General features: G+C 37.4%; 1 pseudogene; it reads right to left on the bottom strand.

Moving 5' to 3' along the window:
- Nucleotides 1–1,887: 1,887 nt before the first annotated feature.
- LOC141504869 (transcription initiation factor TFIID subunit 4 pseudogene) lies at nucleotides 1,888–21,419 on the bottom strand (annotated as a pseudogene).
- Nucleotides 21,420–22,767: the final 1,348 nt, after the last annotated feature.

The following is a 22,767-nucleotide window of genomic DNA, read 5'->3' as shown; positions in this document are numbered from 1 at the left end:
TTTAATTGTTTCTTTCTGGCAATATTTTCTGTTTAACTCAGGAAGTCTAGAATTTGGTCATAACATATTCCTGGGAGTTTTCACTTTGGAATTTCAGGAAGTACACTTCAATTTCTATGTTAACCTCTGGGTCTAGAATAGCAGGACTGTATTCCTTGATAATATCTTGAAAGAACATGTCTAGGCCATTTTTTTTGATCATGGATTTCAGGTAGTCCAAAAATTCTTGAATTATCTCTTTCTGGATCTATTTTTCAGTTCAGTTGTTTTTCCAATGAGAGATTTCATGTTTTCTTTTATTTTTTTAAGTCCTTTGATTTTTATTGTACTACTTCTTGATATCTTGTGGTGTCACTAGTTTTCATTTGCTCAATTCTAATTCTCTTTTTACAATCAATAGACAATTTATTACAATATCAATAAATAATTTAAAACAATAACATTTGACAATATAAAGAATCAATTAGTATATTTGAAATTTAAAAAAAATAGGTACAAGGAAGGCAAGTTGCTCTGGACATCTTTAAAGTTGATCCACAGTTTACATACAGTCTTTTAGTAAAATAATTTTAGTTTACATAATCACTTTGTTATATGCTAAAACTCATGTAAAATTATTGACAAAATACACCAACTATTTTTTCAATACTTGTTTGATACTGAGAAAGTCTTTTGATGATTCTTTTCAATTTTTGATTTTTTTAATCTAAACTTTCACTTTTAACCTTAAAAGCATAGTGCAAGTTGTAGTGAAAAGGTTTTTGTTATTCTTTTCAAAATAAAATGCTTTTTACAGATTTAAATAATACATTCAGAAAGAATTTTACTTTATGGACTCTCAGGGCCTGGAACTAGCAGTGCTGTGATTAAAAAACTGAGGTTATGTTTCTAAAATGAAATATTTCTCTTGAATTTTGAACATTTTGGGGAAGGCAATAAAGTCTAAAACATCAGTTTGCTTTGCCAACTGACTATTTAAAAGTAAAAATAAAAAAGTGAAATGAGGTCATTAGCTGTGGCATTCTATATTTCCCTGAAAATAAGACTGGCTCTTATATTAATTTTTGTTTCAAAAGATGCATTAGCATCCATTTTCAGTGGATGTCTAGAGATAGTCATTCCTATGGGAATAATTTTTTGATCTATTCTCTGTAAGGAAGTTCTTCATGTCTCTTACATAGGTGTTTACTTCTTGTCTAAAGGTGCCTGCTTGAGTATTTACAAAAAGTTAGTTATAAATTATATTATAATTTATTTTAATTACTAATGTCAATATTATTATTTATATTTAATTATATGTTAATATTATTATTTTATAATACAATATACCCATCATGTGTTTGCTCAGATTTACTAATTGGTCTATCTGGCTTTTGAGTTTAAAAGGGTTTTATTTTGGGGATAGGGCTTATATTACTTGCATCCTGAAAAAAATTCTAGGGCTTATTTTCAGGGAAATATGGGAGTATTTTATTATACCTATGTAATGTAGGTAAGTCAAATTGAATTAAAATGGACAAATAATGTTGTAATTGCTACAAGTTTGACAAAGGGCAGCTACTTATTTGCTAAATAATTCCATCAGTCTTTATATATGGCTTGTTTGGTACGAAGGCCACGGATTCAAAAATGAGTTAAGATTTAATAGTCCTTTAATAACATCCATTGTAATAATAGTCTTTGTAAGTATTCTCACTGTTACAGAAATGGACTTTCTTTCATACTGAAGAGTTGATTTATAAACAGGAATATAAAACTGTTCCATGTAAAGAGAAATCAGTTTTGAAGCAATATTCCAATCGCTTTTGCCAAAAAATATATAATATACAAATATATAAAAATGCCCCCAGGCTTGGCCATCAAAAATACCGTGATTTTTTTTTCACTTTACTTAAGGAATGCTTTATATAGCAATAGTGACTGTCTTGTTTGTCAATCATTTCCTAAAAAAAAATATGAGGTCCCCGACTTTGATTCTGGTTATCCTTTGTCATGTAAACGGCGTAATTGTTCCAACTCCAGAACTGCCCAGGATTGTTGTACTTGTTCCAGAACCTTCTGACCCTGATGATCCAGGTTCTAGAGAATCCACTTTCCTTTTCTTCCTAGGACTAATTGCTGCTAAGGTTGCTAAGTTGGCATCCCTCATCCCTTTGCTTTATTTGTGCTAGCACTAGCTCCTGTATCTCTTTTGCCTTCAGTTTCAACCTAAGTTTTTCTGGATCTTCTTGCCTAGATCGAGACTTTGCCACTCAAATTAAAATCTCTCTCTCTTGTTCATCTTTCTTCCATTTTTCAATTCGACCAAACAATTCGAAGATTTTGAACTGTGCCCGGACATCACTTGACTGTTTGTATGTTTCATCATCCTTATAAGAAAGATTCCTGTGTTGAGCAGCTACAGATATTTTTTCTAAAAGAATTTGTAGCCTTTGCCAGGTGGCAGGTGACACGTGACTTATTACATCAGGATCCAGTTCTGTCATTTCATGCTCTTTACCTATTTCTAAGATCCTTATTTGTAAACATGTTGAAAGGAGGAAAGTTTCATCATTACAAGATCTTGTCAATGTGCCTACTAATTCAGAATTTGTTGCCAAAATCTTTGCACACTCCTCTGATAAGTTTACTCCTGCCATTGATGCCACATCATTAATATTGTCATCATCTCTGCAAGACCCACCTCTAGGTTCTTTCAGTTTATTGCTTTGTGCAGCAGCTGCTTGTGCTGATACAATAGAAAGAGCTTTGGTACCAGGTCATATGGCAGGTTTGATCACAGAAACTGTTCAAAGTTGATTCCTTTGAATTTGCTGAGGAGTAGTAAGTATAATATGATTATGTATGTGGCTGTGGCAATGTCACTGTAGGCTTTGGTGGCAATGTTCCCTGTGGAGGTCTTATCAATGCTGCTGGTTTCTGTGGTTGTTGGATGACCTGAGGTGGAGGTTTTCCATGTTTGCTAACTCTGACCAGTGTTGGCTTTTTCAGACTGATGACTGGTGGCCAAGAAGTGGTTGTGATGGTTGCCGAAGTATTCCTCACCATTCCCTGAATTGTAGAGTTCAGCACCATTGCTGGCAGGGTCTGTGTTGTAGGTTTCTGGGGCTGACTTTGCAAGATAAAAACGGTGGATCTGGTGTTAACTGTCTCAAGGTTGGTGAAGTCTTCTTTAGGAAAGGCAAGAGGTAAGGTTGAGGTGAAGCATTCAGATCTTGATAAAATCTTCTGCTTCGATCCCCCCCCCTCCCAAGCAGGTTCTTTACTAATTCTAGGACTTTTTGCTGCTATCTCTGTAGACTCTTTACCAGCTAAGGACAATTTTACTAATGTTAATAGAAAATTCTTACATTTCTCCACATTTTCCAGAGTTTGTGTGGGAACAATAGTAGTTGCTTTGACTTCTTGTCCAGTCTTCTGAAGAGTTCTAGGCTGTACAGCAGAGGCTGTTCTTGATGCAGTTTTCTGGTTAGTACCCCACAGATCAACTAGAGGCTGTGATGCAAAAGAAGGTTGTGATGTTGTTGTCGGCTGTACCTTTGGCTGAGTCTTCTGTGTCTGAGACATTTGTATAATTACAGTGGTTGGTGTCACTTGTGTTGTAATCATTGGTTTTCCAGAAGCCTTCACAGCTGACATCTGAACAGAAGGGCCACTTGTGGGAAGGGCCTTGCTCTTCTGGGTCTGAGCCTGCCTTTGTGTCAAGGTCTTTTGAGGAAGTATTAATAATTGTCCATTCTCACTTTGAATGAGGACCATACCGGGGAGGGGGGAGCAGGATTTTTTTAATCCTTGTAGGATTCTGAGGTAGTTGAATCAGCTTTGCTTGTAGACCACCTGCTGTGGCTATTGCAGTCCCTGATAGCCTTTAGCTGGTATCCCACTAGGATTTGGGACACGTGGTGTGGTTTGCCCATTGATCTGGTTATCTGCTGAGGTGGACTGGCTGCTGGTTGTACTTGCTGTTGAGACACAAACTGCATTAGTACTATGATTTTAGGGGACTTTAGGTTGATGACCTATATGGTGGCTAGGTCTGGCATGCTGGAACCAGGCTGGCTGTTCACCAGGGAAGAGTGAAAGGAAACTGCAGCACCCCCAGGAGCCTCAGAAGCAGCATAGTGGGTAAACTCGCCACACTCATGGTGGAATCACTCCCCCTTGTGTTTCCTTTTGCTATAGGAGCTGTCACTGGTCCTGCTGTGTGAATGGGGGGGGGGGGGGGCTCAATAGTGTCACGGTAGGTTCCACATGGCTAATATTGGAGGAAGAAAGGACAGTGGGTAAAGAGGAGGAGGAGACAGCCATGCTGGGGAGCAGAGTCTGGAGGACAGGGTCAGAAGAAGTGGAATGCAACACAGAATGGGCCACATTCCTCTTCTCCAGTGGGGAGAGCCCAGATCCTTGTCCACTGTAGACAAAGGTGACAGACGATGCAGCAGGGGCCAAAGGAGGAGGAGCAGCAGCGGCAGCAAACGCAGTAGCAAATGCAGCAGCAGTAGCACCAGCAGCAGGAGCACCAGCAGGAGTCCCAGCAAAAGCTGCAGGACTTCTGAAAAATGAGAGCTCATCAAGATGTTACTCTCATTCAAAGTTGGCATCATGTTGGTGGTATCAATTTTGCCACTTCTAGAGGGCAAGGAGGTTGCCATGGTGCTACTTATGGTTACAGATTTTCTGAGACTGATGACAGGAGCTGCTTGAAGTTTGCTGCTCTTCTTCTATCTCCTTCCTCAAACAGCTATTTGCTCAGACTGGCTTCCCTCAGGCTTCTATAATGGCTGTAGGTAGATTGGAGAAGTGAGTTCTCACCTTATTCCAGCTATCCCATTGTCTTAACACCTTTGGGTCAGGTTAAGCACTAGCAATTGTGAACACAAAGACCCCTTATCTGTTCTGGATCTCTTTCTCTTCTGTGAGAATTAATCAGAAAAAGTTTTGAAGGTTCACTACAGTTCTTTGAAATACCAGGTAAGAGGGGTCATCTTCAGGTGTAGGGAACCAACAGGTTAGCATCTTGTTTCCTGTAAATCAATTATTTCTCATTTATTACTTCATTAGTTATTGTCCTGCTAGTCTTTGCTCTAGACTGTCCTTGAAGATCCAAGTCCAAGAGATCCTGCCCTCAAAGGGCTTCTTCTTCTTCACACATGCATTAATTTTATGCAATGCTTAGACTCTCTTCAGATGCAGCCTGATGGGGATCACAGGATAGTGACTATAGGTTGTTCAAGCCAAAAGGAATCTTGAAACAGAGAATGTCAGGTTTGAAAGGAATCTTAGCAGGTAGAACATGAATGATCCCTAATGGAAAGGGCCATAGCCCCTTGGAGGGGAACGCTGGAAATCACATGGAGTATCAGAGAGAGAGGAATGATATTAACTTGGTCCGGTCTATGTCTTCTCTTCTACATCAATAATCTCTGCAATTCCATTCCTAAAATTTACCAGATTTTCTATTTCCCACTTAAAATCCAACAAAGGTGACTGACACCTAGAAAGGACCTTAGTCTTCATCTTCTATAAGTCCAAGGTCAGGTTCATATCCCTTCATCCAGTCACCAATATGATGACAGGAAATTGGGGGCAGCCTGAGAGGAAAAGGTCCAACAATCTGGGTTTTTTAAGTGGAAAACTCATGACTGACCATGAGTATAAAAGTTCAGACTGAAAAACAAAGGTACAGATAAGAATGGCTAAGAAAAAAAGAGAAAGGATGACCGGAAGAAGTAGTTTCACTAACAGAGAGAGAGAGAGAGAGAGAGAAGCTTAGATCAACATAGATTAGATCCAGGGGGAAAAAACTTAGAGGAAAGAAGGGAGAAGGACACAACAGGGAACCCAGGAGAGGAAAAGAGAAGAAAAGCTTAAATCAATATAGATCTGGCCACATGGAGTTGGGGCCATATTGTTCTAGAGGTATAAATTGGAGCATGTGGTTCTAGATTAGAAAGAGAAAAAAGCAGGAACCTGCTTTTAGTTCTTCTGAAATGCTACTATCTAAGGAGAGTTGTTCTTATTTTTCTCCTGGCTTGTGTTCTGGTTTGAATGATCATAAGTTCTTTTTTTCCTCCTGTAACTGTGGCCAGGATTCTGGTTCCACAGAACTCTGTTGTGCTAATACTTCTCCCTCTGAGAGGAGGATCCAGGACTGCCACCTGAACCAGACTCTAGCTAATGCAACAAAGTCCTGAATCCACTACTAGCAAAGCAACCCTTTTAATTTTTTTTCTGACCAGTTGTCATACTCCTTTACAATCTTCTGAGATCTCTGAAATCAGCTACTAATGTTGTTGCTTCAATGCAACCTGCTCTGGATTGCACTCTCCCTTTGCCCAGGGGTGATAGATCTTATCTGCTGACCTTCTAAATTGTCCTGGGTTGAAAAATTGTTTCATCCCATCCTTTTATGAGTTCTTTTGCTCCAGTGTTTGTTTTGGAGCATAATTTAAAGTTGTTTGGGAGGGGAATTCGGAAGAGCTCGGCAAGTTTCCATCTCTTGGCATCTTTGTAAATTTGTTGGATTTAGGTGACCTCAGGGTTGTTTGGACTGGTGTTTCTCATTTTAGTAGCAATTTGGAACACTTTGTCAAAAAGTTATTAATACTTTGCATGGGTGGACAGTTGACACTGTGGATAGAATGCTGGACTTGGAATCAGGAATATCTGAGTTCAAATCAGACATTAGACACTTAACTAGCTGTTCGACTCTGGGCAAGAAATTTAACCTCTGTTTATCTCATTTTTCTCATCTGAATATCTGAAATATTATTTACCTCCTATGATTATTGTGAGCATCAGATAATAATTACAAAGTCCTTAGGACATTATCTGGCACATAGGAAATTATAACAATTTAATCATATCTGTATTAAGGAATGACTTTTGTTCAGAAATATGATTTTATATATAACAAATATCAGTTGCCTATATATCTTATATATCAAACCATTATTTTAGATGGAAAGTTTTTTCCCCCTATTCATCTGTTGCCATGCTTAATTTAAATGCATTAATTTTGTTTGTGAATAAGATTTTCAGTTTCATGTCATCAAATTATCTATTCTATCTTTTGTAATTATCTCTATCCATTATTTGGTTATCCATAGCTATGAAAAGCTTGTGATTTGCTTCACTTCAAAATTTTCAGTGATACTATAATTAATATTAAAAACATGAATATATTATTAATGTGTATAAGATGCTGGTTTAAGGCTATTTCTGCTTCTCTATCTTAAGTTCTTGTAGTTTTTTTTTTTTGTTTTTTTTTTTAGTTTTTGCAAGGCAATGGGGTTAAGTGGCTTGCCCAAGGCCACACAGCTAGGTGATTATTAAGTGTCTGAGACCGGATTTGAACCCAGGTATTCCTGACTCCAAGGCCAGTGTTTTATCCACTGCACCACCTAGCCGCCCCTTCCTTTGATTTTTAAATTCTTTTTCAAGTTCTTCTATGAGGTTTTAGATTTGAGTCCAATCCATAGACTCTTTTGAGACTTCCCATGTAGGTAGATAATCTGTCACTGCTTTCTTCTTCTGATATGGCATTTTTTATCATCTCTACCTGCCTATTAGCTTTACTATGGTTAGCGCTTTTTTAGGGTTTTTTGCTCATTTTAATTGTTGAGCTTTGCTCCTGGGATATATGGAATATAGACCCAAACTTTTTGTGCAGGGATTGGAGTCTAAACTCTTGATTATCACTGACCAAGATGTTGCCTATGCAGCCCAGGCATTTTCCCGTATAGAGATGTTTATTTGTTCCTTTTTGTCCAGGCTCTGCCTATGCAGTGGTTTGTTCCCAATCCAGTCCTGTCTGCTGCCCCGCCAGGCTCAAGGTTCAGACTTTGTCTGGGGTTGGGACCCTCCCTGCTGGCTTGCAGTCTAGCTTCTGGGACCTGTGCTGTACTATGACTGAAAGCCTTCTGCTGGTTTTCCCACTTTCCCATCCAGCTGGGCTTTTCTTCCCATTTTTGCATCCCCACCCCCACCCCCATGAGATAGACCATCACTGAAGATTCTCCATGATGTCTGCAGTTGAAAATTTGTTTTGATCTTTTTTTCTTTTTTGGTGGGATCTGTAGCTTTAATGTTTGTATAGAGGTTTCATTCATTTAAGGTTGTGTAGGGAAAAGCTTTGGAGCATGCTTCATGTCGCTATCTTGACTCTGCCCCAGAAGTACATGATAGGTTGATAGGTTAAAGAATTTTAACTCCATAATAAGAGAAATAATAAAAGAAAATTGCCCCTTCTAAGAACATCAGAACATAGAAAATGAAATTCCTATTGGAAGAATGCACAAATCACTTCCAGGAAAAAATAAAATAAAACAAACAATATAATGGTCTTGAGAAATCAGGAGAAAGTCCTTCATATACAAAGGAAAGAAAATTTGAATAATGAAAGGTTATTCTGTACCCTCAATAAAAAAGGAGGTAATGGAATAATGTTTTCCAGAGAGCAGTGGAGCTCAGGATGCAGCCCAGTGTGATCTATCCTGAAAATCTGAGTTTTAGTAGATTTTATTTATTTTGAATTTTACAGATTTTCCCCCAATCTTACTTCCCTCCCCACAGAAAGCAATTTGTCAGTCTTTACTTTATTTCCATCTTGTGCATTGATCCAAATTGAGTGTGATGTCAGAGAAATCATATCCTTAAGGAAAAAACAAAAAGTATAAGAGATAATAAGATCAGACACAAATCTGAGTTTTAACCATACAGGGGGAAAAAAGATGAAAACAGTTGTAATAAAAAGGAATTTGAAACTTTATTAGAAAGAAAAGCAGAATTGAAGAGATTATTTGCTTCTCCAATACTACAAACAGCAGAAGTTAAAAATTAAGGACACCAATAGTAACCAATAGTAAGTGACAGGTTGAGACTGTATTGAGACTTCTTTCTAGACATAGACAAAGAGGGGAAGGATAGAGAGGGTGATTTGCTGTCAAATCAAAGGCTTGTGATGAGGGTAAGGTGATCTCTGTGGTATTTGGAAGTGGGTGAGGGGTGGAGGGAAAGAATGAAATATAGGGAAGGGGAGGAAAGAGGTCTTATTTTGGAAGTGGGAGGGAGTTGTACTGATGAGTACTCCTGTGGATGAAGAGAGATGAACTGAGGAGATAAAGACATTGCATAGGATGAGGCCTACATGATTTGGTGCTTAAAAATATTTTTTTTCTGGGGTGGCTAGGTGGTGCAGTGGATAGAGCACCAGCCCTGGAGTCAGAAGTACCTGAGTTCAAATCCAGCCTCAGATACTTAATTACCTAGCTGTTTAGCCTTGGGCAAGCCACTTAACCCCATTTGCCTTGCAAAAACCTAAAAATATATTTTTCCTACATTGAACTAGGGGAATTTGAAACTCCTCAGAGTAACTAGCACCTGCAGGATGGGAGAGCATGCATTTAGGATATTTCAGGCAAGTGTACAAGTAACAAAAAGGTCAAAAAAGAAGTTTATATATAAGTAATAGGCTGTATAATCAGGGACATGGTAAAGGAGGGACACTTCCATGAGACAGTGACCTCTCTAATGCCTGTAATAATTGACTTTGTTCTTGGAATGAGACATGATGGAAAAGTGGAATCCATAGAGTAAGCCCTTACTCAGCAGAGTAGGGGCTTAGAGGGAATAGCCTAGAATGGTTACCTCAAAAGCTTTGAGTGTATGAAAAATACAGAGAAAAGAGAAAATTCAGATAATTATAGGGATCATGAATCAGAGAATGAAAGTCTGCAGAAGACTAAAATGGATAATGAAGAGAGTTAAGGAAATTCTTCTTTGGAGAGGGGTCCAAAAATTAAATTAAAAAAGCAAAACTAAGGAACAAGGTGTCAGCTGAATGGGTGGAGAGGAAGGGATAATCTAACTACTTGAAAAGAAGAAGAGGGCGAAAAAATATATAAAAGCAATGGGAAAAGAACTGAAAGAAAATCAGTGGGAAAAAGGCTACCTTAAAAAAAATTAAGTAACTGAAGAAACATATTTAGTGTATTCACAAAGAGGGAAAAAAGGAGATGACAATTCCCTTGAACTACTAGTCTTGATGTGAAAGACAGAACATACTAACTATGTGCTATAAAACATACATTTGGAGAGGGGTCAGGAAATAATGATTATCTCATGCCTATATCTATGCATTCTCTGATTTACCTTCCATTCCTTATCATCAGGTACTTCCAGAAGTAAAAACCCATGTGATTTGGCAGAAAAGAGAGCCTATCTCCAAGCATACCCTGAGATTAGGCCTTCATTGGTTAATCCCTTTGGGATACATCTTTTGAACACATCATTCACGCCTCTGATTAAGAACAATTTTCTGTCATCCAGAGGAAAGCATAAATATTGTTCACTTGATTTTTAAATTTTATACAGGGTTTTGTTTGTGATAAATAGGAATGCTAATCATTTGTGGTGATTTGCTTTACATCCTGCTACTTTGTTAAAAGTTTTCAACTTTCGTTGAGTCTTTGGGATTTCCCAAATGTAGCATCATATCATTTGCAAAAAGAGATAGTTTTATTACCTCATTCCCTGTTCTGATTCACTTTCTTCTCTTATTTCTATTGTTAGGATTTCTAATATAATATTAAATAATGGTGATAGAGCATCCCAGTTTCACACCTGATCTTACTGGAAGACTTGCTATAGAAATGCCTTTTTTTTATCAGTTTAAGGAAAAATCCATTTATGCTAATATTTTCAAGTTTTGGTAATGGAAATGAGTGTTGTACCTAATCAAAAGCCTTTTCTACATCTACTGACATAATCATATGATTTTCTACTTTTATTAATGATATAAGAATTTTACTAGTTTTCTTTATTTTAAATCATCCCTGCATTCCTGGTGTAAATCTCACTTGATCATAATGTATTATCTCTGTAATATATGATAATCTTTTAATTAGAATTTTTATTTAGTATTTTTTGCATCCATATTCATTAAATGAAATTGTTTTTATCATTTTCTTTGTTTTCACTCAACAGTTGGGCAGTGACTGAACCAATTGTAGTTTATGATTGTGATGGAATACTGCTGTGCTATAAGAAATTATGAGCTCAATGAAAAACATGGAAAAACTTACATGAAATAATGAAGAATGAAATGAGCAGAACCAAGAGAAAATTGTATACAATTACAAAAATAATGTTTTAAGAATGACTTTGCAAGAATGTTATTTTGATTATTATTAGTCAAATTAAATATAAAGGACACAAGAAGAAAGACTATCTGCATTCAGGGAAAGAACTAATAAATAAGTAAATAAAGAACAATTTCATTCATATATACCTATTTGTGTCTAATGGTAGCTATCTCTAGGCTAGAGGGGGAATGAGGGAGGGAAGAAAAAAGGGAAAAATAAATTTATATGATAACTTTATATATTTAAAGGAAATAGCAATTGCACATAATAGATTTGTAGTTTCTTGTGCATCTTTTTTATTATAATGTTATAGAATTATGTCTTTTATTCCATAAATTAAAAAATAAAAAAAGATAAAAATTTTGTACAAGGAGAAATAGTCTCAAATGTATAGACAAAAGTAATAGCTTCAAAAAGAGAATTATGCAAACAACTAAAATGCATCTTTATCGACTTCAGGATTGTCAAGTGTTACCAGTTTCAAGAAATCCTACTTCATAATATGTCAAGGATGTTAAAGATTTCTGGCACAAGAAGTTGTGCAGATGTTATTCATTAAGGAAGACTATTGTTCACATGTGAATGATGAATATGGAATGGTCAGTAGACAAACAATTTCCATTTATCGCAGCATGTATAAATTGTTCTCCTACTGAAAAAAAAAAAGACCCCCGGGGGGGGATAATAAATCATTATACATGATTCAAATTACAGAATCTGCAGCAGGAGAGCTTGTGACTGAATACCAATGATAGAACACATCATGCATGTACTGAATGAATTATATACAGTGTAAAGTTTAAATCCTCCATATTCTTTCTTTTTTAAAAATTTATTTTATTCTTATTTTGTACAGATAATGCTTTTTTATACATTACTAAAATATTCTTGTTTAAGAGTAAACATAATACCCCTCCCCCAAGAAAATATACACCTGCATAAGCGATAAAGTAAAGGGGAGAGAAAAAAATTAAAATTAAAACAAAATAATAATAATAATAATTGTAGGTATGGCCAGGTGGCACAGTGGATGGAGCACCGGCCCTGGAGCCAGGAGTGCCCGAGCCCAAATCTGGTCCCAGACACCCAACAATCACCCAGCTGTATGACCCCATGCAAGCCACCCCCAAACCATTGCCCTACAACCCCCCCCAAAAAAAGACCCAAAATAAAATAGTAATAATAATAGTAGAGCAGCTGGGTGGCAGACAGATCACTAGCCCTTTAGGCAGGAGCACCCAGGTCCAAATCCGGCCTCAGACACCCAACAATCACCCAGTTGTGCGGCCCCAGGCAGGCCACCCAGTCCCATTTGCCCTGCAACACCCCCCAGAAAATAATAATAATAATAAAAAATATGCTTCAGTCTGTGTTCCAATGCCACCAGCTCTGTCACAGGTGGATCACATTCTTTAGGATAAGTCCAACAAAATAGTTACTTCCATATTTTTCCACCATTGCCATTGCTGATTGCAACTCCATTCATACTTCTCTACTATCATGAACTATATTTTCTCTCTCCTTTCCCTCTGTCTCTGCTGTAGGGTAGTTGAGTGGCACAGCAGACAGATCCCCAGCCCTGGGGCCAAGAGGCCCCGAACCCACATACGACCCCTTACCCAGCATCCACCTGGCCCTATAGTCCCAGACAGGCCATCCAATCCCAGCCCCTTGCAAGAAGTAAAAAAGATAATGTGTTATATCTGACCACTCTCCCCCCATGATCCATCCTCTCCTCCATTACTCACGTCACTCCCCTTCCCCCTGTCTCCCCCTTCTCCTTCTTACTCCAGATGTCTATAGCCCATTGAGTATATATATATGCTGTTTCCTCTCCTAACTACCTCTGATGAGAGCGAAGATTCCCTCATTCCCTCTTGCCTTCCCCCTTCCATATCATTGCAATAGCTCATTGTAATAAAGAAAAATCTTATTATATGAAATATCTTAGCCCATTCCTCCTCTCCTTTTCCTTTCTCCCATTACATTTCCCTTTTATCTATTGATTCCATTTTATATCACAATATATCTTCAGATTCAGTTTTCTCCTGTGCTTCATCTATAAAAGCTTCTTCTACTTGCTGTATTAAATGAGAAGGTTCATATGAGTATTATAAGTGTCATTTTTCTATACAGGAATACATGTAGTATATCATCATTAAGTCCCTCATACTTTCCTCCTCTCCTCAACTCTCCATGATTCACCTGAGTCCTGTATGTGAAGATCAAACCTTCTGTTCAGCTCTGGCCATTCCAACAGGAACATTTGAAATTCCCCTGGTTCATTGAAAGTCCATCTTTTTTCCTGGAAGAGGACATTCAGTTTTGCTGGGTATTTGATTCTTGGTTGCATTCCAAGCTCTTTTGCCTTCTGGAATATTATATTCCAAGCCCTACCAGCTTTTAATGTAGTTGCTGCTAAGTCCTGTGTGATCCTGACTGTAGCTCCATGATATTTGAGTTGTGTCCGTCTGGCTGCTTGTAATATTTTCTCTTTGACTTGGGAGTTCTGGAACTTGGCTATAATATTCCTGGGTTGTTTTTTTTTTTGGATCTCTTTCTCACGGAGATCAGTGGATTCACTCCATTTCTATTTTGCCCTCTGCTTCTAGGATATCAGGGCAATTTTCCTGTAATAATTCTTTGAAAATGATGTCAAGGCTCTTTTCCTGATCATGACTTTCAGGAATTTTTAAACTATCTTCCTAAGTCTGTTTTCCATATCAGTTGTTTTTTCAATGAGATGTTTCACATTTCCTTCTAATTTTTCATTCTTTTGGTTTTGAAGTATTGAGTCCTGATTTCTCATAAATTCATCAATCTCCCTGAATTCTATTCTTTGTCTGAAAGATTTGTTTTCCTCAGAGAGCTTTCTTATCTCCTTTTCAGTCTGGCCAATTCTGCTTTTTAAAGCATTCTTCTTCTCAATAACTTTTTGAACTCTTTAATTCATTTGATCTATGCTGGTTTTTAATATGTTATTTTCTTCAGCATTTTTTTGGATCTCCTTGACTAAGCTGCTGACTTCATTGTCATGTTTTTTTCCTGCAGCTCTCTCATTTCTTTTCCCAATTTTTACTCTATCTCCTTCACTTGATTTTCAAAGCCTTTTTTGAGCTCTGTCAGAGCCTTTCTGTTTTTCTTGGAGTCTTTAGATGCAGGAGCTTGTACTTCCTCATTTTCAGATTGAATGTTTTGATCCTTCTTGGGATCACAGGCAAAGTATTTGTCAATGGTGTTCCTCTTTTTTCTCTGCTTACTCATTTTCCCAGCCTGAGCCTGGTTTGGGGGTGCTTCTTGAGCTTTTGGGACACTCCCATAAGGATCTCAGTGTGTGAGGCTCTGTCCTCCCTACTGGTCTGTGAATGACCATAAGTGCCCCCCCCAATGGGGCTGAGGTGGGGGGGGGCTGTTGTTCTATGGGGGGGGGGCTAGACTGCAATCAGAATATGAATGTGGTCAGAGTCCTGTTCCAGGGGCAGAGCTCGTCAGTCTCTCTCCACTCCCTTCCCTAGGTTCAATGGGCTCATGTTCTGGGGGCTCCTGCTTACCAGCTCCACCTGCTTCTGGTTCCTGGATCTGGGCTGCTTGCTGTGTGCCTTGAGGGCTGGGCTTCACATGTTCTGCTCGCTTTGGCTGAGGTCCTCCCGCTGTTCCCCCAAGTTGTGCTTGGTGCTCCACCGGGGTGTAGATCAGGAAACTCCCTTGCTGCTGTGAGCTGCAGCTCCCAGTGCCCTGGGGCTGCCTCCAGGAAGCTGAAGTTCCTTCGCTATGGCATGCCACCCCTCCAACCCCAGGGAGCAGAGCCTTTCTGCTCTTTTCCAGGTTACCTTGGGTTGGAGAACTGCCTCACTGTATCCCTCTGTGGGTTCTGTCTCTCGAAAATTTAGTTAAGAGTCCTTAGTTTATAAGTTTTGCTCCAGAGCAACTGAGAGAAGGTCCTCTCCTATTGCCATCTTGGCTCTGCCCCTATAATGAGAGCTTCAGTTGATGAGTACTAAGGAGAACCAAGAATGTGCCAGGCTGTAATTTGGTATAAGAGATCCAGGGGAAAAAATTCAATTGTTGTTTAAGTACCTAAGGACTGTGCTTTGGAGCTCGATCTAGTTTCCCAAGTCTGGGAAGAGAATTTCTCCTGGCTGACTTGTCAGCTACTGGAGTTCAGTTCTGCCTATGAGGAATCATTATTCAGCCTTGGGAAAATAAGGGTGGAAAGAAAATAAAAATTTATTAAAAGAAGTTGCAACACATAAGAAAATGGTAGGTAAAGAGTGACAGAGAGACAGACAATAAAAAGCAGTCAAGCAGAGCTGACTGGGCCAGTGAATCAGAAAAAGACTGGACCTCCATATTCTTTCAAAAGTGGTTCTACATGGTAGTGGAGCTTCAGATGAATAAAGCACTATTTGAAGCTTTACTTTATCCCCCAAAATTTGAAGCTTTACTTTATCCCCCCAAAAGAATTTCTCCATGTATAATTACATTTTAAATATTTTGCTTAGTTTTTTTATTTTTTCCCAATTTTATGTAAAGATAGTTTTTAGCACTTCTTTTTACAAGATTTTGAAATCCAAAATTTCTCCCTTCCCTTTTCCCAAAATGGTAAGCAATTTGATATAGATTATTTTTGTGCAGTCATATAAACCATATTTCCACATTAGTCACATTTCATTTTGCATCAGTTTGTGATTTTTTTTCCAGGTTTTTCTGAAATCTACCTGCACATCATTTCTTATTGCACAACAGTATTCCAATTCATTAATCTACTACAACTTGTTCAGTCATTCCCAAATTGATGGGCACCCTCAATTTCTAATATTTTGCTTCTATGAAAAGAGATGCAATAATTATTTTTGTACATGTAAGTCCTTTTCCCTTTTTTATGATTCAGATATAGAACTAGTGGTATTATTTGGTCAAAGAGTATGCACCCAATTGCTCTCCATAGAAAGAAATGCTGTGATTTAGATGGGAATATTCTATAACTTTACTAAAGTTGTTAATTATTTCAAGCAGTTTTTTTAGTTGATTCTCTAGGTTTCTCTAATATCATCTACAAAGAGTGATTTTTTTCACTTTTTTACTTAATCTAATTCTTTTCATTTCTTTTTCTTCTCTTAATGCTATAACTAACATTCCCAGTACATTATTGAATAGTAGAGGTGATAATGGGCATCCTAGCTTCATCCTGATTTTTATTGGGAAGGTTTCTAGCTTATCCCCTTCACAAATACTTCTTGCTGATGATTTTAGATAGATATTCATAATTTTTTGGGACACTCCTTTTATTTCTATACTTTTTAGTGTTTTATTTTTTTTAATTTTAGAAAGTTTTTATTTATTTTGAGTTTTACAATTTTTCCCCCCAATCTCACTTCCCTCCCTGCTGCGCCCCACAGAACACAGTTTGCTAGTCTTTACATAATTCCCATAGTATGCATTGATCTAAGCTGAATGTGATGAGAAAGAAATCATATCCTTCAGGAAGAAATATATAGTATGAGATATAGCAGAATTACATAATAAGACAACTTTTTTAAAATTAAAGGTAATAGTCCTTGGTCTTTGTTCAAACTCCACAAGTCTTTCTCAGGGAAACAGATGGTATTCTCCATCACAGATATCCCCAAATTGGGCCTGATTGTTTCCCTGTTGGTGTGAGCAAGTCCATTAAGGTTGATCATCACTCCCATCTTGTTGTTAGGGTGTAAAATGTTCTGGTTCTTCTCATCTCGCTCAGCATCAGTTCATGCAAATCCTTAAAGGGCTTCCCTGAATTTCCATCCCTCCTGGTTTCTAATAGAACAATAGTGTTCCATGACATACATCTACCACAGTTTGTCAAGTCATTCCCCAATTGAACTACATTCCCTCAGTTTCCATTTCTTTGCCAGCACAAACAATGCTGCTATGAACATTTTTATACAAGTGATGTTTTTACCCTTTTTCTTAATCTCTTCAGTGTATAGACTCAGTAGTGGTATTTCTGGGTCAAAGGGTATGCACATTTTTATTGCCTTTTGGGCATAATTCCAAATTGCTCTCCAGAAAGGTTGCATGAGTTCACATCTCCACCAACAATGTATTATTGTCCCAGATTTCCCACATCCCTTCCAACATTGATCATTCATTGTCCTTTCTGGTCATATTGGCCAGTCTGAGAGGTGTGAGGTGGTACCTCAGAGATGTTTTAATTTGCATTTCTCTAATAATTAGTGATTTAGAGAAATTTTTCATATGATTATGGATTACTTTGATTTCCTCATCTGTAAATTGCTTTTGCATATCCTTTGACTATTTGTGGATAGGGGATAGGCTTGTCTTGTTTTTTAAAAAAATGGACTCAGTTCTCTGTATAGTCTAGAGATGAGTCCTTTGTTAGAAACACTAGTTATAAAAATTGTTCACCAATTTACATTTCTTTTGATATTGGTTACAGTGGTTTTGTCTGTGCAAAAGATTTTTATTTTAATGTAATCAAAATTATCTAGTTTGCTTCTCTCTCTCTCTCTCTCTCTCTCTCTCTCTCTCTCTCTCTCTCTTTGGTTTTTGGAAGGCAAATGGGGTTAAGTGGCTTGCCCAAGGCCACACAGACTCCAAGGCCAGTGCTCTATCCACTGCACCACCTAGCCACCCCTAATTTGCTTTTAATGGTGTTCTCCATGTTTTCCATGGTCATAAACTGCTTCCCTTTCCATAAATCAAGTAAACTACTCCTTGATCTTCTAGTTTGCTTATAATATTGTTTTTTTTATGTCTAGATCCTGTATCCATTTTGATCTTATCTTGGTATAGGGTATGAGGTGTTGATCTAATCCAAGTTTCTTCCATACTAACTTTCAATTTTTCCAACAGTTTTTATTGAAAAGAGAGTTTTTATCCCAATAGCTGGACTCCTTGGGTTTATCAAACAGCAGATTACTATAATCATTTACTGCTATTGCAGCTAATCAGTTCCACTGATCCACCACTCTATTTCTTAGCCAATACCAGAGAGTTTTGATGACTGATGCTTTATAATATAATTTTAGATATGGTAGGGCTGAGCCACCAGCTTTTGCACTTTTTTTCATTAAATCCATGGAGATTCTCAACTTTTTATTTCTCCATATGAATTTACTTACAATTTTTTAGAACTCATTAAAGTTTTTTTTTTTTGGAATTTTGATTAGTAGGGCACTAAACAAGTAGTTTAATTTTGGCAGAATTGTCATTTTTATTATATTTTGCTCTGCCTGTCCATGAACAGTTGATATTTTCCAGTTATTTAAGTCTGATTTAGTGTGAGAAGTGTTTTGTAATTGTTTTCAAAAAGTTTCTGAGTCTGCCTTGACAGGTAGACTCCCAGGTATTTTATATTGTCTGAGGTTACTTTGAATGGGATTTCTTTTTCTAGTTCTTTCTGTTTCATTTTGCTAGTCACATATAGAAATGTTGAGGATTTATGAGGGTTAATTTTATATCCTGAGACTTTGCTAAAGTTGCAAATTATTTCTAGTAGTTTTTTAGATGATTTTTTTGGATTCTCTAGGTATACCATCATGTCATCTGCCAAAAGCGAGAGTTTTGTTTCTTCCTTCCCAATTCTAATTCCTTCAATTTCTTTTTCTTCTCTTATTGCTGAAGCTACCATTTCTAATACAATATTGAACAGTAGTAGTGATAATGGGTATCCTTGTTTCACCCCTGATCTTATTGGGAATGCCTCTAGCCTATCCCTATTACATATAATGCTTGTTGATGGTTTCAGATAGATACTCTTTATTATTCTAAGGAACAATCCATTTATTCCCACGTGCTCTATCGTTTTTAGTAGGAATGGGTGCTGTATTTTGTCAAAAGCTTTTTCATTATCTATTGATATAAACATGATTTCTGATAGGTTTATTATTGATATAATTAATTATACTGACAGGTTTCCTAATATTGAACCAACCCCGTATTCCTGGGATAAACCCTATTTGGTCATAAGGTATTATCCTAATGATAATTTGTAGTCGTTTTTCTAAGATTTTATTTAAGATTTTTGCATCTATATTCATTAGGGAGACAGGTCTATAATTTTCTTTCTCTGTTTTAACTCTTCCTGGTTACCTGGATACCTATCAGCACCATATTGGTGTCATAGAAAGAGTTAGACAGAGTTCCATCTTCACCTATTTTTTCCAAATAGTTTGTGTAGAATTGGAACCAATTGTTCCTTAAGTGTTTGATAGAATTTACTTGTGAATCCATCTGGTCCTGGAGATTTTTTCTTAGGGAGTTCAATAATGGCTTGTTGAATTTCTTTTTATGAAATAAGAGTTATTTAGGTAATTTCCTCTTCATTTAAACTGGGCAACTTATAATTTTGTAAATATTTATCCACTTAATTTAGATTATCAAATTTAATGGCACAGAGGTGGGCAAAATAATTCTGAATTATTACTTTAATTTTCTCCTCATTGGTGGTGAGTTCACCTTTCTGCATTTATGATACTAGCAATTTTGTTTTGTTCTTAATTTTTTTTAATAACTTGACCAGAGGTTTATCAATTTAATTTTTTAATGAAACCAGCTCATAGTTTTATTTATTATTTCAATAGTTTTCTTGCTTTCAATTTTTATTAATTTCTCCTTTAATTTTTAGAATTTCTAATTTGGTATATTGAACTGGGGTTTTTTAACTTGTTCTTTCTCTAATTTTTTTAGTTGCATATTTAATTCATTGATTTCTTCTTTCTCTAATTTATTCATATAAGCATTTAAAGATGTAATCTATCCCCTGACAGCTGCCTTGAGTGTATCCCATAGGTTTTGGTAAGTTGTTTCTTTAGTTTTGGGTCTATATCCCCCTGGCCCAATATCGCATATGATTTTTATTGCATTATTATCTGAGAAAGATGTATTCACTATTTCTGCCTTTCTGCAATTGATCATGGTTAGTATATGGTCAGTTTTTGTGTAAGTGTAAGTGTAAGTGTGTAAGTGCCATGTCCTGCAGAGAAAAAGGTATATTCCTTTCTATCCCCATTCAATTTCCTACATAAGTCTATAATGTCCAGGTTTTCTAACAATCTGTTTACTTCCTTAACTTCCTTCCCCCTTTATTCATATTCCCTGGTATTTTGTTTCTGAATACCACCACCTTCATTGTGTTTGTCCTCCTATATCTAACCCTCTTCCCTTTTCCCCCCTTTCCCTTTGCCCCTTCTTCCTTCCCTTCTTTCTGTTGATTCCTGTTTTCCTCCCCTTCCCCTTTTCCCCTTTTAACGCCTTTAAAGATAAGTTTCTCAACTTAATTGAGTACATGTATGTTAAATTTAAGCCAATCTGATGAGAATAAGATTCAAGTGGTTCTCACCTCCTTTCTTCCCCTCTATTGCAATAAGTCCTTTGTACCTCTTAATGTAATGAGATTTACCCCATTCAGTCTCCTCCATCCTCCCATCTCTTTATTGTCCTCTTTTTTTAAGGAGGTATTGTTTTTAAATCATCCTATCTGAATCACAGAAAAGTCATGAGTGTCCATCATTTCTGACTATTCTCTTTATTAGAATTACAATTATTGAGCATTATTAGAGTCTTTCTTCCAGGTAAGGATTTTCCAGTTTCATCTTATTGGATAACTGCTCGGGGACCTATTCCGAGCCTTCCTGCTCGAGGACCTATCCCGAGCCTTCCTGCTCGGCCACACTACCCCGAGCCTTCGCCTGGATACATACCTTTCCCCGGTCTTCGGTCGTCACGGACCCGTCGGTCTTCGGACGCCGGACCCTCCTTTGGGGAAGGAGGGCAATAACTGGACAGAACACCCGGTTGCAGTCTAACAGCAGGTCTTTATTGCTTACATAGCAGCGAAAAAATGGCTCTCTCCTTCCCCAGTCCCATCCCTTATATAGTCTTCTGCTCCTCCCCCGAGCTCCTCCCCTGTTCCTCCCTCATGGGCGGAGCCACTCCTGTTACTGGGGCGTTCCCAGCACCCATGTGGGCGGGTTCACACCCCCAGGCGTCTCCTAACCCATAGGTGGCCAAGGTCCAGAGCTGGGTCCAGAGCAATTCCCCCTTTTTGTTTAAACAGGGGTAGTGTCCATTTTTGGTCGTTCTCTGGGATTCTGGAGAAGAGCACGAGGGTCAGCCTTTGATAGCGTATTTTTGCAGCAAGCATATGTAGCAAAAGCCTATAATAATAATATTATTTCAGATCTGATTTAAATACACATACACAGACATATGTACGAACTCACAGAAAACAATCATTTTTAACCAAGCTGTGATTGATGCCCTGGCCGGCATCAATCCCAGAATATAGGAACATTTTCCTATCCCTCCAGGCCAGTAGAGAGATGTGAAAATGTCTCATTGAAATTTAACTACACCTATCATTGTTTTTAATGAACCAGTTAAGACCGGTCAAGAAAAAATAACCTTTTTAGAATCAATTAGAATGTCTTGAGGAACCTCTTATATAAATTTATTAAGAATTCTTAAATAACCAATTAATATAAAATTTGAATGCATTCTTAACTAACTCTATAAAATATAATTTTAACTATTCTAGCACACAAAAATGTAATTATAAGTACAAGCACTAGTGATGTCTATTTTGCAGTAACACAGGACAGTTCTGGCAGAAGGCCTCAATCCTTAGAGAAAGCGCTGCCTGCAGTCGCTTTCACCAGGAAAGATGAAATGCAAAACGGTGGATAATAAATATTTATATTGGTGCTGAACGAGGAGTGCGATGAATAAGAGACATGGTATCTGCCTTGATGTTGGTCAAGGCAGTCTTCATTAGGGATATTAAAAACCGTATCAAGCAGGGGCCAAAAATACAAAGGAGAAATAATATGGCAACAGGACCTATCCAGCTGAATAACCACTGTAAAAATTGTAAATGCTTGAGATAGTTAGCAATATTAAAGGCAGCAGTTTGATGATTTGAAAAATCAGTCGAAATATTTCTCAGTTCTTGAAGCAATAAGGCTAACTGATGAATGTCTGATGAAGCATTATGAGATAGTAGTGCACCCTGTAATGCAGCCCTTATCCGAAGCCATGAACCAACAAAGGAAGAGTTGGTAAGATTTACCTGTAATGGAGTGACACACAATGGTTTATATCTATAATGACAAGGAATTTGGGTTATCAATTCATGGTAAGCAAGCTCATTTCCAATGTAAACTACTACAGGGGCCAAAGCATCTATTTCCTTTTGAAGTGCCCAATTTATATGATTTTGGGTGGTCCACATGGATGATTGCTGGGTCAAGAAGTTCTGCAATACAGATGCCAAATATCCTTGTCGTTGGTAAAGATCCTGAATTTGGAATTCCTCATAAAGTGAGAAAGCAAAATTTATAATATTAAAAGCAAGATCAATCACTTCACGCTTTTGCAATGGAATTGAAGGAAGATTCCCACGAAGTTCATTCCACAACTCATCTATAGGATGTTGTGCCCATGGTTGTTTAGCTTTTACCGGTACAAGTTGATATTTTTGGCGTTTCAAGATAAATATTGCGCGACCATGATGCCGAGAAGTTAAAGTGTCAGTGAGTATGGCATTGGGACAAGAAATGCGGTAAGGTTGAAGACCTGCGTGTTGTTGATCATGTTTTTCAATGGATGTGTTTTTTGTATG

Source organism: Macrotis lagotis, chromosome 1, assembly GCF_037893015.1.
Source record: "Macrotis lagotis isolate mMagLag1 chromosome 1, bilby.v1.9.chrom.fasta, whole genome shotgun sequence".
NCBI classification, from domain to species: Eukaryota; Metazoa; Chordata; class Mammalia; order Peramelemorphia; family Peramelidae; genus Macrotis; species Macrotis lagotis.
Note: the sequence above shows the minus strand (reverse complement) of the source record. Positions and strands in the feature narration are given on the sequence as shown.